Source organism: Gopherus evgoodei, chromosome 9 (assembly GCF_007399415.2).
Source record: "Gopherus evgoodei ecotype Sinaloan lineage chromosome 9, rGopEvg1_v1.p, whole genome shotgun sequence".
Classification (NCBI taxonomy): domain Eukaryota; kingdom Metazoa; phylum Chordata; order Testudines; family Testudinidae; genus Gopherus; species Gopherus evgoodei.
Genome location: NC_044330.1, coordinates 12,826,057 through 12,839,067, shown reverse-complemented (window position 1 = coordinate 12,839,067; position 13,011 = coordinate 12,826,057). Strand labels below are relative to the sequence as shown.

General features: G+C 40.4%; 1 long non-coding RNA gene across 3 annotated transcripts in view; it reads right to left on the bottom strand.

Annotated features, from left to right (window-relative positions):
- The window catches only part of LOC115657222, a 155,952-nt gene extending 143,173 nt beyond the window's left edge, over positions 1-12,779 (bottom strand). Inside the window, exon 1 of one of the 3 annotated variants that reach the window (XR_004001925.1) lies at positions 12,382-12,779. This is a non-coding gene — a long non-coding RNA (uncharacterized LOC115657222). The remainder of the gene's footprint in view (positions 1-12,381) is intronic. The other 2 variants (XR_004001923.1, XR_004001924.1) reach the window with 2 other exon arrangements.
- Between the last annotated feature and the right edge of the window lie 232 nt (positions 12,780-13,011).

The following is a 13,011-nucleotide window of genomic DNA, read 5'->3' as shown; positions in this document are numbered from 1 at the left end:
CAGAGACTTTACATGCCAAGTTTCTGGCTGGAGCAAGTTTCTACATTATATACTCCTGAATATGGAAATTTGTAAGTGGCAAAGAGTGTGGTATTTCAAGAACAGTAATCTATGTAGAGTCTACGACCTATGGACAGCTAGTGCTATTTTTCGGTTATGTGTTGACAATGTCTCTGCACCAGAGAGCTTACAATCATATTTTAAATATGTTCAAGTAAAAACCATTTTACCGCCTTCTATCAAAGTACATCTTATTTTCTCTCCTGTGATGCTTGTGTACATTTCAGAGAAGGGGCGCACACGCATTATCAGAAAGATTTTGCTGGGTTTACGACGTATCAATTTTCCCTCCTTTTATTTTCTTTAGTTCCTGAACAACTACTCAACCAAATCAGTAATGGTCACTTTCTACAGATTAAATATTAAGCAGAATATTTCAGGCATTACTGCAGTTCCTGGACACAGTTAGACTGTAGGCTCTTCAGAGGCTGTCCTCCAACATTATAGCTGCAATTCCACAAATTGATCTGTACTGGTAGAGGCCCCTACTAAAGAAGTCTGTTTACAGACTTCAGTTTCTATGATCAAGGTCTACAACACTTACAACAATGGGGCACCAATCCTGATTGTGGTTTCTAGATACTACCATAATACAAACTAGGTGAGCCTATGACCGAATTCATTATGGCTGACTTTGCTTTTGTTGCTTTAAGTCAGAATCTGAATGTCACTTATTATAGACAATCTTTATGCTAAAAAGCATGAGACTAAACTGCTCAAAAAAGAAAAAACACCAAAAGGTTTTCATTTAATCCAGTGCAGCTTTTGAAATTCCTACTAAGGACTCAAGCTACCTCCCATTAAAGTCCCCTGTTGACTTTAATTGGAGTTGGATCAACCCTTAGTGCCTGAAGGCAAGTTTATTTTTATTAAATAAAAGACACTGCCAAAAGTTGCCAACTTGGTTTCCTTTCATAGCTGCCCCCCTCCAGATCTTACACTCTGCAACACAGGCTGCTGAATGAAACTTACTCATGTCTCCAGTAAGTTTCACTCTGCAACACACAATGAAATTGAACAGCCTGACACAGTGCAGGAAGAATGCCCAATTTTGCTGTCTTCACACACAGCAAAATGCCTATTGATTCAAAGATGGCACAAGATCACTTCCACATGCATAAGTTGGACTGGGGGAGAGAGGGCAGATAAGTTCGGGGAAGGAGAGAAGACAGAAAGAGTAGAGCAGAGAAACCATAAAACAGTAAATAGAGAATAGGCTGAGAGGACTGTTTTGGCTTAAGAGCGTCAAATACAAAAATGGCTAGGGAAAGCCTTTATAGTAACAAAGAAAGACAGGAAAGACAAAATGATAACAGGAAATGAGAGAATGGGGGGGGGGAGTGAATGAGATGGAGGAAAGGAACAGAAAGAAATGTGAAATGCCAAGAGAAACATGGAAGTTTTAGGTCTACATAAGAATATCATCATCAGAATGGCCATACTGGATCAGACCAAAGGTCCATCTAGCCCAGTATCCTGTCTACTGACAGTGGCCAATGCCAGGTGCCCCAGAGGGAGTGAACCTAACAGGTAATGATCAAGTGATCTCTCTCCTGACATCCATCTCCACGCTCTGACAGACAGAGGCTGGGGCACCATTCCTTACCCATCCTGGCTAATGGGCATTAATGGACTTAACTAGATAAATTCATGGAAGTTCTCTTTTAAACCCTGTTATAGTCCTAGCCTTCACAACTTCCTCAGGCAAGGAGTTCCACAAGTTGACTGTGTGCTGTGTGAAGAAGAACTTTCTTTTATTTGTTTTAAACCTGCTGCCCATTAATTTCATTTGGTTGCCCCTAGTTCTTATAGTATGGGAACAAGCAAATAACTTTTCCTTATTCACTTTCTCCATACCACTCATGGTTTTATATATTTCTATGCCATGGCCCCTTAGTCTCCTCTTTTCCAAGCTGAAAAGTCATAGCCTCTTTAATCTCTCCTCATATGGGACCATATGGGAAGTCTATTAACTTCATTTTATTTATTCATGTGACAGCAAATAGAAAGCTCATCACTGGCAGATGGCAAATGGGGGTGAGTTTGGGGGAGAGAGAGAAATGAAAAACACAACATTTTGCCACAATATTATTGCTGGGCATGTAATGGTTTTGTTCGGGGTTTGTATGTTTTGGGGGGGGGGAGGGGCAGGGAAATGAGGGGTGGTGTTAATCAGCACAGAAGTAGGTAAGAAGGGGGAAAAAAAAACTTTAAAGCTTAAGACAAAAGTCTAGATTCTCCTGGAATAAGCAATGTGTGAACAGAAATGGGTGTGTTTCAAAACACAACAACATTACACTGACAGGCTTTTGCCATTTATACTACTGTCAAAGCAAGCAAAGTGCAAGTCATTTTCATTCAGTCTCTCCAAGTCAAATTGCAAAAGTGCTGTCTCTCTTTTGTACTCTGAAAAAAAACCAACTACCTATTCCAAAATGCAGTAGTTAGACATGGAACAAGGGATGGGGAGCTCAACTGAGCATGCTAATAAATGCATACACAAACAGGATTTTACAGATTCCAGTTACATGCCTGCAGGTTTTTCAGTTCTTCACTGGGGTCCAGCTGAAGACTGGCCCTTAATGTTAACAGTTTTGGTAACTTAAAATGACAAAAAGCAAAACATTTCAGCCCATATAACAGAAGCACTAGTACTAACAGATACCGGATATGCTAGGTGACATACCAGCAAGTCTCTGGTATGGAGCCATAATATTAAAAGAGTTGGTCAGAAAGTGGATAACATATTTATAAATTATTGCCCCCACCCTATTTTTCATCTAATTTGTCTTCAATTTTTGATGAGCCCTAGTCAATATAAATAACATCCAGAAAGCTGCTTTTTTACTTCATATTCATGAGCATTCAGCATGTCTCTCTCTCATGTGATGTCTAACCAATACTGATCAGGCCAGGCCCTCAGGATAACACTGCTTGCTTAACATTTGTCCCCTCCTGTTTTAAACTCAAGAATATTCAGTGGAAATAGCTAGTAACATCCACCCGACTCACCCAAAGAGGGTGTGTTTGTTTGCCTTTGGAGCACGTACGAAGGCCTATCTATTCACCCAGAAGATAGAATCATAGCACCACAGGACTGGAAGGGATCTCAAAAGTCATCTAGTCCAGTTCCCTGCACTCATGACAGGACTAAGTATTATCCAGACCATCCCTGACAGGTGTTTGTCTAACCTGCTCTTAAAAATCTACAATGATGGAGATTCCACAACCTCACTAGGCAATTTATTCCAGCGCTTAACCACCCTAACAGGAAGTTTTTCCTAATGTTCAGCCTAAGCCACCCTTGCTGCAATTTAAGCCTATTGCTTCTTGTTCTATTCTCGGAGGTTAAAGAGAACAATTTTTCCTCCCTCCTCCTTGTAACAACCTTTTAGGTACTTGAAGATGAAAAGTGGATGTTATTTATGTGCATGGAAAGCTCAATTGGACTGTTGAATGGTCTGAGTGGGCAAGGTTTTTTTGATGGTGGAGAGTCTTGAGAGCCTATGATATAATGAATACAGTGTGTACCGAGGAAGAAAACTCTGAGAACTTGCATAGGTACTGATGACTGGAATAATAAACCTTATAAAAATAACATAGTATGAGGATATACAGGAAGAACCAATTAACATGGATTTTGCCAACATGAAGCACATACATGCAAGGATATTTCCAGTAAGGAACCAAAGACCTTTTACAATCTACACAAGTAGCAGATGCAATAATGAAAAGACAAAGATGGGTTCTACAACTCACCCATTTACAGGTAAATATTTCCAATAATGGAGAGAGTGTCCTTAAGATAACATAAACCAAGAATTTTAATCTTTAAATTTAGCAGCAGATCTCTTTCTGCCACATCAAGCCTATCTAAAATTGCTTGGTGGGACATTTCTTTGGAATGTATAGCCTGAGAGGTATTTCACTTTAAAACGTTGAGGTTATGTTGCTATAAACTTTCTGCTTACACAGTGCAATGAATTCAGAATTGAAACAAGAAATATCAAACACTTACTACATGTAGGCAGGTTAACCACACACCTAAAATGAAATGAGAATCAAGTGCTATTGCTACACAATTAGCCTGTTTAAATCAAGGTGCAGCCTGTTTCTCTAATCCATATCAGGGTGTTATATTAGCAATGAGAAACAGCTAATGTGTTGCTACCAAATATATGTTGTTACCATAACTTGTTTGGCAAGCTGTTTATTAAAGTTGATGTCAAATGTTTCTCTGCCTTTTCATTATCTACACCTGTGCAGTGAATTTTTTTTTTTAAAAAGTCACTACAGTATTAAATTTGAAAGTACACTCTGAAAAATAGGATGTGAAAAGTTCTTGCAGATCACCACTGCAAGTTCTCTATTTTTGTAAATGATATTCCAATTAAAATCTAGGTTTAAGAGCTTTTATTTAGGGATGTGTGTTTATGTTAAGACTCCCAGCAGGAACTTCTGTAATAGAAGAAGAATGTTGACAGCCATACAAAAATTAGCTATGATTCATTGTTTAATAGTAGTAGTCTCTATACAAAACACTGCAGATTGAGGGATTTATTGCTAAATGGAGTCACCAATAATTCCCTTAACCTCATATGGGACAAATAATGCTCAAGAACTTCTAAACCTAATTTTTATCACTGACTTCCTTTACTGCCCACACACCTAGGCTAGATCTACACTGGGGGGGAGGGAGTCAACGTAAGATACGCAACTTCAGCTACACGAATAGCGTAGCTGAAGTCGGCGTATCTTAGGTCAATTTACCTGGCTATGAGGATGGCGGCAAGTCGACCGCTGCCACTCCCCCGTCAACTCCGCTTCCGCCTCTCACCACAGTGGAATTCTGGAGTCGACTGCAGAGCAATCAGGGATCGATTTTATCACGTCTACACTAGACGCAATAAATTGTTCCCCAATAGATCAATCACTACCCGCCAATTCGGCGGGTAGTGTGGACATATTATACAGACAGAAAAAAAATTCATGCAGTATCAAAACTAAATCCTCCCAAGCATTTTTGGCTAAACCTCAAATAGAAAGTCATCTTCTTAGCTGAGCAGATCTGGAATGTGGATTGGTATGAAAGATGGAGGCACATCTTTGCAACAATTTGTATTTCGGGGTAGGAATTTCAGATCACTCAAAGGTGGGCCAACTGTATCTCCACTGAAAGTCAATGACAAAATGCATTTGCTCCAATAGGAGCAGAGGCTAGGCCAACATAAAAAAAAAAAAAATCCTACCTTTGTTATCATCTATTTGTACAGGAAAACAAATACTTTTAGAAATCATCCTGATACCTTGATTGGCTCCTCCAAAATAAGGGACAAAAGGTAACATCAGCAATTTGGCTCCTCAGTCAGGCCACCCAGCATCATTCTGGCAATAAGTGCCCTTCAACACAGTCCCTCAACTTTCCCTGCCCAACTCTTCCTTTTGAGCCACTGGGGTGTTGACATTCACCTCAAGCGTGTCTGTGTTTGCAAGAATCCCCAACTCACTTGATTTGGTGGCGGTAAGTTGCCTCTCTGAAGAACATGAGCTTTAACACTGTCTGTTTGAATGTCAAGGGGACAACACATTCAAAAAATTAAATTTAGAGCCTCTGAAGGCTGACATCTACAGTCTTCATGTCAGGCACAGCATTTAGCACCGCTCACTCTTAAACAGTAAAGATCTGACCCATTAACTTCTCCCCTTGAATACGACTCCAGAAATACACTGTGCTATGTAGTTTCAAGCCACTGCCAATGAACAATGCAACTGCATATGTAAAAGAAAAAGCAAAGTTTCCATAATCAGTTTGATAGTTTTAATTCATAAAACCTACAATGGTGTGATGTCAGTGGGAGTTCAACATGAGCTTTATATGCAACTTACACTACTGGGGAGGTAATTCAATAATTCTGCAGCCTCACCAATGGGTTAAAAGCAGCACTACCATCAGCTGCAAAAACAGCTGCTTGCCTGCCTCGCCAGAGGGGGTGGGGAAGCCTAATACACAGCTCCAGCAGACCAACTAAAATGTCTAGCAATGCAGTTCCAGCTATCCAAAGTAATATTCCAAAATGCTTGCTTATGGCAGACAGGTTCTTTGGAGTTTCTCTGTAATGTAGTACATAGAAAAGAGGCTGAACTGGATTTTGGATCATAAAAGAAACAAAACAAACAAGACACCCAGGATGTTCTGTGGATTATTCTGAACTTCGATATTGATTTTGATTTACTGCTAGATATCACTCTTTTGCAACATAGCGAAAAAAAATTACAACAATGGAATAAAACACTAAATTTCAAGTCACAGGCTGGGGGGGGAGGGAGGCGGGGAAGAGGTCATAGTTTTTCACTATCATGAAACCCAACAGAAATAGGACTTACAGCCTGAACTGAAGTTTGCAAAAGCCAGTTAAATACACTTAGGGCTTGATTTGCAGAGATGCTAAGCACATAGAGCTCCCACAAAACTTCAAAGTGAGCGATGGGTGCTCAGCATCTGAAAACATGATCAATGTCTACCCAAGATTTTCTCTTTTCCAAACAAAGGTGTTAATTCATACTCTTAAAAAGAAAGATTAATGCATTAAGCAGCTTCGCAGTATAAGTTCACCTTTTCAGATGTCAAAACTAGGATCTTGCGTGATGGCTCAGTAGTGGCATGGAAAACCGCTAAAGATGCATGAGTGCTGCATGTTGTGGTGTTGGTGACTCAGTAAGCAGAAATCTTCCTTCCAAGTCAGTCCTGACCTAAACCCCTAAACCCCTTCAATATGATTTTCAGCCAACGGTACCAGTTCACTTTATCTGTACAAGCACACTATTTCCCATTTAACGGTACATTCTCTGATCCGCAATGCCACTTGGACTGGTTCACATCCAATTCCTGCCACCACATCACAAGCCCAGAACAGAGGTTCATTACAAAGATAGGGAACCTAAAGAGTCTCACAAGAGCCTGGAGTAGCAGTACCAGTATCCAAATCACTGTTTTAGGAGGCATCAGGCATTATGATGCTGGAAGTCTTTCAGAGATAGCTAAAAACTAAAACTTCTGACCACTCATGGTCATTAAAAATCCCTTGGCACTTTTTGCAACCAACTTCGGCCTTGTCTGAACTATGAAAAAATGCGAGATGAAATCCAAGTGAATACAAGGCAGAATGTAGTTTTCGTATGAGTTAAATGGTCGAGTTCAAGACCAGGCTCCCTGATAGTCTTGAATTCAACCTGCCAACTCACATGAAAATTACCAACTGCCTTGTCTTCACTTGGATTTCATCCCACATTAGTTAACTGGAATGGAGAGCACACCTTTTTTCATAGTGAAGAGACAGCTTCAGTGTCCTAACAAGTTACAATTGGATAATACATTCTGCCAAAATAAATACTATATTTATACAATTGACCACAGTTAAATATTGCCAAATATTCCAGCAAGACTTACATGGTGGCCTATCTTTGTGATTATATCACAGTGACATTCTTCCATTTTTTTCAGAAGTTCATTGTGTTGCCCATTTTTCTGAGTTAAAATAACTCAGTTAACTAACTTTTTATTTTGTAATAAAGGCACAAGTACCTACGGTTATGCCTACAAAGGACCATAAAGTCTTATTCTTTTTGTGACTGTTGTTCCTGTTCTTAAAAAAAAAAAAGTTTAAAATATTTGACTATTTTTGACATTTGACCAATATTTCACCAGTTAATTGACCAACTATTTTTGCACCAGTCAAATGCCCAACCCTGCAGACTCTCCTGAAGCTTCACCTGGATAAAACATTTTCAACTTATTATCTTGCCATATTTTATCTCATAGGACTACATTTTCATGATGGGTTAAGCAGTCCCCCATCTACCTTGTTTGAGATCTTCAGATGAAACACGGTCTGTGAAAAACCAGTTGTTATCTCTAAGTTTCTTTATGGAAACTAAAATAATTTAAACAAAAGAACATCACACTGAAGTGTTCAGAAAGTTGCATATGGGGAAGCCAAGATTTTTGGTGGATCCTGAGCCTACAAAAGGAAATCAGGAGCTATTATTCCTTTATCAGCTATTCATTTGAAGATGTGATATTTTATACTTAGAGCCCTACCAAATTCAAAGCCATGAAAAATGCATCACGGACCGTGAAATCTGGTCTCCTCCAGTGAAATCTAGTCTTTTGTGTGCTTTTACTTTATATCATACAGATTTCATGAGGGAGACCAGCGTTTCTCAAATTGGGGGTCCTGACCCGAAAAGGAGTTGTGGGGGGGAGGTGGTGCGCAAGGTTATTTTAGGAGGGTCACAGTATTGCCATCTTTACTTCTGTGCTGCTTTCAGAGCTTGGCAACCACAGAGCAGCAACAGTTGGCCAGGCACCCAGCTCTGAAGGCAGCTCCCTGCCAGTAGCAGCACAGAAATAAAGGTGGCAATATCATACCATGCCACCCTTATTTCTATGCTGCTTCCTTCAGAGCTAGGCAGCTGGAGAGTGGTGGCTGCTGACTGAGGGCCCAGCTCCACAGACAGCAGCGCAGAAGTAAAGATAGCAATACCACACCATGCCACTGTTACTTCTGCACTGCAGCTGGTGGGGCGCTACTTTCAGAGCTCGGCTCCCAGCCAGCAACCACTGCTCTGCAGCTGCCCAGCTCCGAGGCAGCGCCACCACCAGCTGCTGCACAGAAGTAAGTGTAGCAGTATCACATACATACACCCTGCAATAACCCTGTGGACCACTCCGCCCTACACACACACACACACACACACACACACACCCTACCTTTTTGGGTCAGGATCCCTACAACTACAACCCCATGAAATTTCAGATTTAAATAGCTGAAATCATGAAATTCACAATTTTAAAAATCCTATGACTGTGAAATTGACCAAAATGCACCATGAATTTGGTAAGGTCCTATTTATACAGCAATGCCACACACAAAAATTTATTTATTCAACATGCGGTCATTTAAAAGGTCCACTAGTCATGTCATTCACCTTTTAATGAGCTCTACACTCACCAAATACTAGTTCAGAAGAATTTTTACCCTATCAACAGAAATAACAAGCAACAAGCAGTAAATATATTCTTTTGGTAGGAATTAATTGTACTCACCAAAAAAGTCATCTCCCTTCTCTCACACACACACACATCCACCAATATAGTTTACAGAAATTATAGTTAATACCCTGATCCTGCAAACACTCTCATGATCAACTTTATGCACATATACAGACCCTATTCAAGTTAAGGTAGTAACATATGTGCTTAAAATTAAGCATATGCATTGTATTTGCAGAATTTCTGACTTCAGTGTGGGTCTGTCCAGATGGAACCTCTTGTAGGACGGGGTCTTAATTTGCTTCTATAACATTTATAACAGTGGGCATCTGACTTTAATGTGAACTCCTGTGTAAATAACCATTCAATTTACTTTACATGCACTTGGATCTGTTCTTCGTCAATGAAAAAATTTAACTGAAACAAAGTGAATATACACCCACACAAAAATATATACTATTCGTGTTTTGACCATTTCAACTTACTCCATCCAGCTCCTCACGTTTGTAGGATTTAACAATATTCTCTACCATCACATCTGAGTGATAAGAATTACAGAGTCACAAGTAAAGTTTTACAATATTGAGCACTTTACAATGCCTTATAACTTCAAACCAATGTACGAAACATCAATCATTGGAAGAAATAAAAGCAGCATTTGTAAAAATTTTCTTTCAGAAAAAAATTAACTGCTTTTTTTTGGGGGGAGGGGGGGGGGAAAGGGGGGAGAATCTTGACCAGCAAATAGGTGTAATAATTTTGATCAGCATTTATTACTCTCAACGAAGCAGGGAAACATTTAAATGAACAAAATCAATTGTAAACTCTTGTATATTCTAAAATTACACACTCAAGTCCTAACTACTTTTACATGTTTAAAATTGTATTTTCTTCCCTTCCCCCTTCCCTTATGGAGTGAACACTAAATATTTTCCAGGTGTTCAGAATATATTTTGGGAGACCTGCCACAAAGTTCCCAAGATACAATCCCATATGAACCATGTGGTCATGGAGACAAGCCTGCACTTCCCTAACAAAATTTAAGAGACCATGAGAGTGTAGTCTCAGGTGACCTGTGATTACTAATAAAATACAGTGCTATTTCATTAGATCTTAACCAAAAGAAAAAATTAATCACTTTGGGAAACCATAGAATGTTTATTATTTACATAACACCAACAGCATACTAAGCAGATTTACCTTGACAGTAAAGCTTTTTATAAATCTCAAGCTCTAATCCTTCAAACACCTAAACACATGCTTAACTTTAAGCTCATGAATAGTCTCATTAAAACCAATGGGACTACTCATATGGTTGAAGTTAAGCATCTGCATAAGTGTTTCCAGGATCTGAGCCTTAATAAGTTTGAACGATATGCTGAAAAGATAAATATGGAGATGTCCAAACCAAGGCCAGACATCTAAGCTTTTGCAAAGATCACTGCACAATCAAGGCCCAAAACTTGGACAGTCCTAAAACTTCAGGCATTATTCAAAATCCAAACCTGAATTCTGTCAGTAGCACCTCTCTCTATGTAGGCTCTACCTAAAGCCCAAGGTTAACATCCAGAGAGTGTGGCCCATCTATAATAAAGACCCTTCCCTTGTTAATATGCTTTGTGATGTTCTCAAATATCTATTTTATATACTAAGGTATCAGCAATCAGGCTCAGCTAATTTTTATGTGACAATACTGAATTTTCAAGATCACAACTCTTTACCTCCCATGCCTTAACAGCAAAGAATTGAGTATATTTTGTGATCGCTTCCATAAATCAGTTAAGTCTTGATTTATACAGACAGCAAAATGAGGATGTTGGGTACATCTGATAGTAAAAACTCTATGAGCAAACTTCACTCTGCAATCCTACACAGCAACCTACAGATGAAACTTATCTTGAAAACTCAACATACAATCTCAAGCAACAAGACTCTGCCATTAAGCACAACTAAGGCTCGCTCTCTCTCTCAAAAGAGACTTTTTTATCTCATAAGTTTTCCTTAAAAAGGAATTTGGTGATGAAAACTGAACTCATCTGGAACAACTTCAATGTACAATTTAACCCCATTAAATAGTATAATGAACTACGTATTTTGTATTTACAATGGATAAATATATTCAATTAACAGCACAGAAAAAAACATATAACTTAGGCATTAAGGTCTTTTTGAAAATATAGCATGCACAGAACAAGACTGCCTGCTTCATTTTGGATATTTGATACTATTAAGTTAAAAAATATATACAGCCCATTAACAGGTATAAAAGGCTTATTTCCATAACTAGGGCCCATGTTTTGTCTTTTACATGTGGCCTTTACCCTGTAAAAGAAGATGTGATCATGTTCCACCCAGAATTTAACAGGAAACTGATCAACAATAACTTTGGCACTTTACACTTTAAAAAAAAATACATATACAGATGTTTTCTTCTCTTAAATCCAGGGCTACATCTCCAGGGGAGTTAAAAAGGAAACACATCCCTCTAAGCTACAAATGAAAACAACATACACAGTCGAAAAGAAAGGAAATTAAAAAAAAAAAATCACACAGAGGAAAGTATGGACACAGATTCCCCTCCCCCACTCCAGCATGAGTTCAGACACAAGCACATTTCTCCCCCAGCTTTTCTTAACATTATACATTGCAGACACAAACCATAAACCGACTGCAAAATAAATACAGACCTAAGGTCACACTTTGGGGTGGTCTTCCTCCCCCCCCCCTCCCGGTTTTAGAAATAGTAAATATGCACGGTGGGGGGGGAAGGGAGGGAGGATTCTTCTTTACAAAAATCAGGCTAAAAATAGGCTATAAACCAGCCTGCCTCATGATGGCTCCTTGATTCAATTTGCTGCAAATTCTTTTTTCCTTAAAGCCTTTAAAATAAAATCCAATGGGGGGGGAGGGGAGAAATAAGAAAGGGGGAAGAGGGGCCAGAAAGCCCCCTCCCACAAGCTTTAAAAAGAGGTGCCATTTACAATTAAAACCACCAGCTCCCAAAAATACATTTAAAAAAAAAAAAAACACAGGGACCCAAGTTGAAAAATAAAGACATGTTACACTTGTGCCCATCCCCCACCCCAACTAGCACAGACCAACACAGCTCCCTCCCCCCAGCCCTGATCACTTCCCCAAAGCCCTCCCAGCCTCGCCCCCCCCCCCCAAAGCTCCATAATAACCCCCCCTTGGATGCACTTGATCCAGCCCAGGAGAAGTAAATGCTGGTGCAAAATACAAAACACACACACAACACCCCAAGTCCTTACCTGGTAGCTGATGGCTGAGTGGCTGCTTTTGCCCTCCCCCCTTTTCCTTTGCAATGGAGGCAAAAGAAATGCACCCTGGGCTTCCTCCTCTTTACACAGCTAGGGACACATACACGCTCCCTCTCAGCTGAGGTGCCCACTCCAAGCAAAAAAACAAAAACAAAATAGAAAAAGGGGGGGGATCAATAGCCCCCCAAGGGTGCTGTGATAGTCAATGGTATCCCAAGCCGGGGGGGAAGGGAGGAGAGATGAAGTCCCGAGGGGGGAGGGCAGTAATCTCTGTGTGTGTGTGTGATTTAGATGGAAGAGGAATTGAGGCAGAAGGTAAAAGCTGTTACTAAGGGAAGGAGCCAAACGGTTCGGAGCAGCCAACGGCTCTCAGACACTCCGCGCTGGGGGAGAGCGGGGTGGCCAGCCGCACGGAAATGAGAGCGAGAGACGGGGAAGGGGGAGAGTGGCAGGCCGGGCGCCGGCTGCTGCACGGCACAACCAGCCTCCAGCCCAGCCAGCGCTCCCCGTTGGGGGGCCTGTGGGGGAGGGGAGACCCTCCCCTTTTCACACCCCCTCCCCCCCCAGCAGGCTGCTTTAGGATTCGACATGTACAAGCCACCAGGAGGGTGTAAAGCGGGG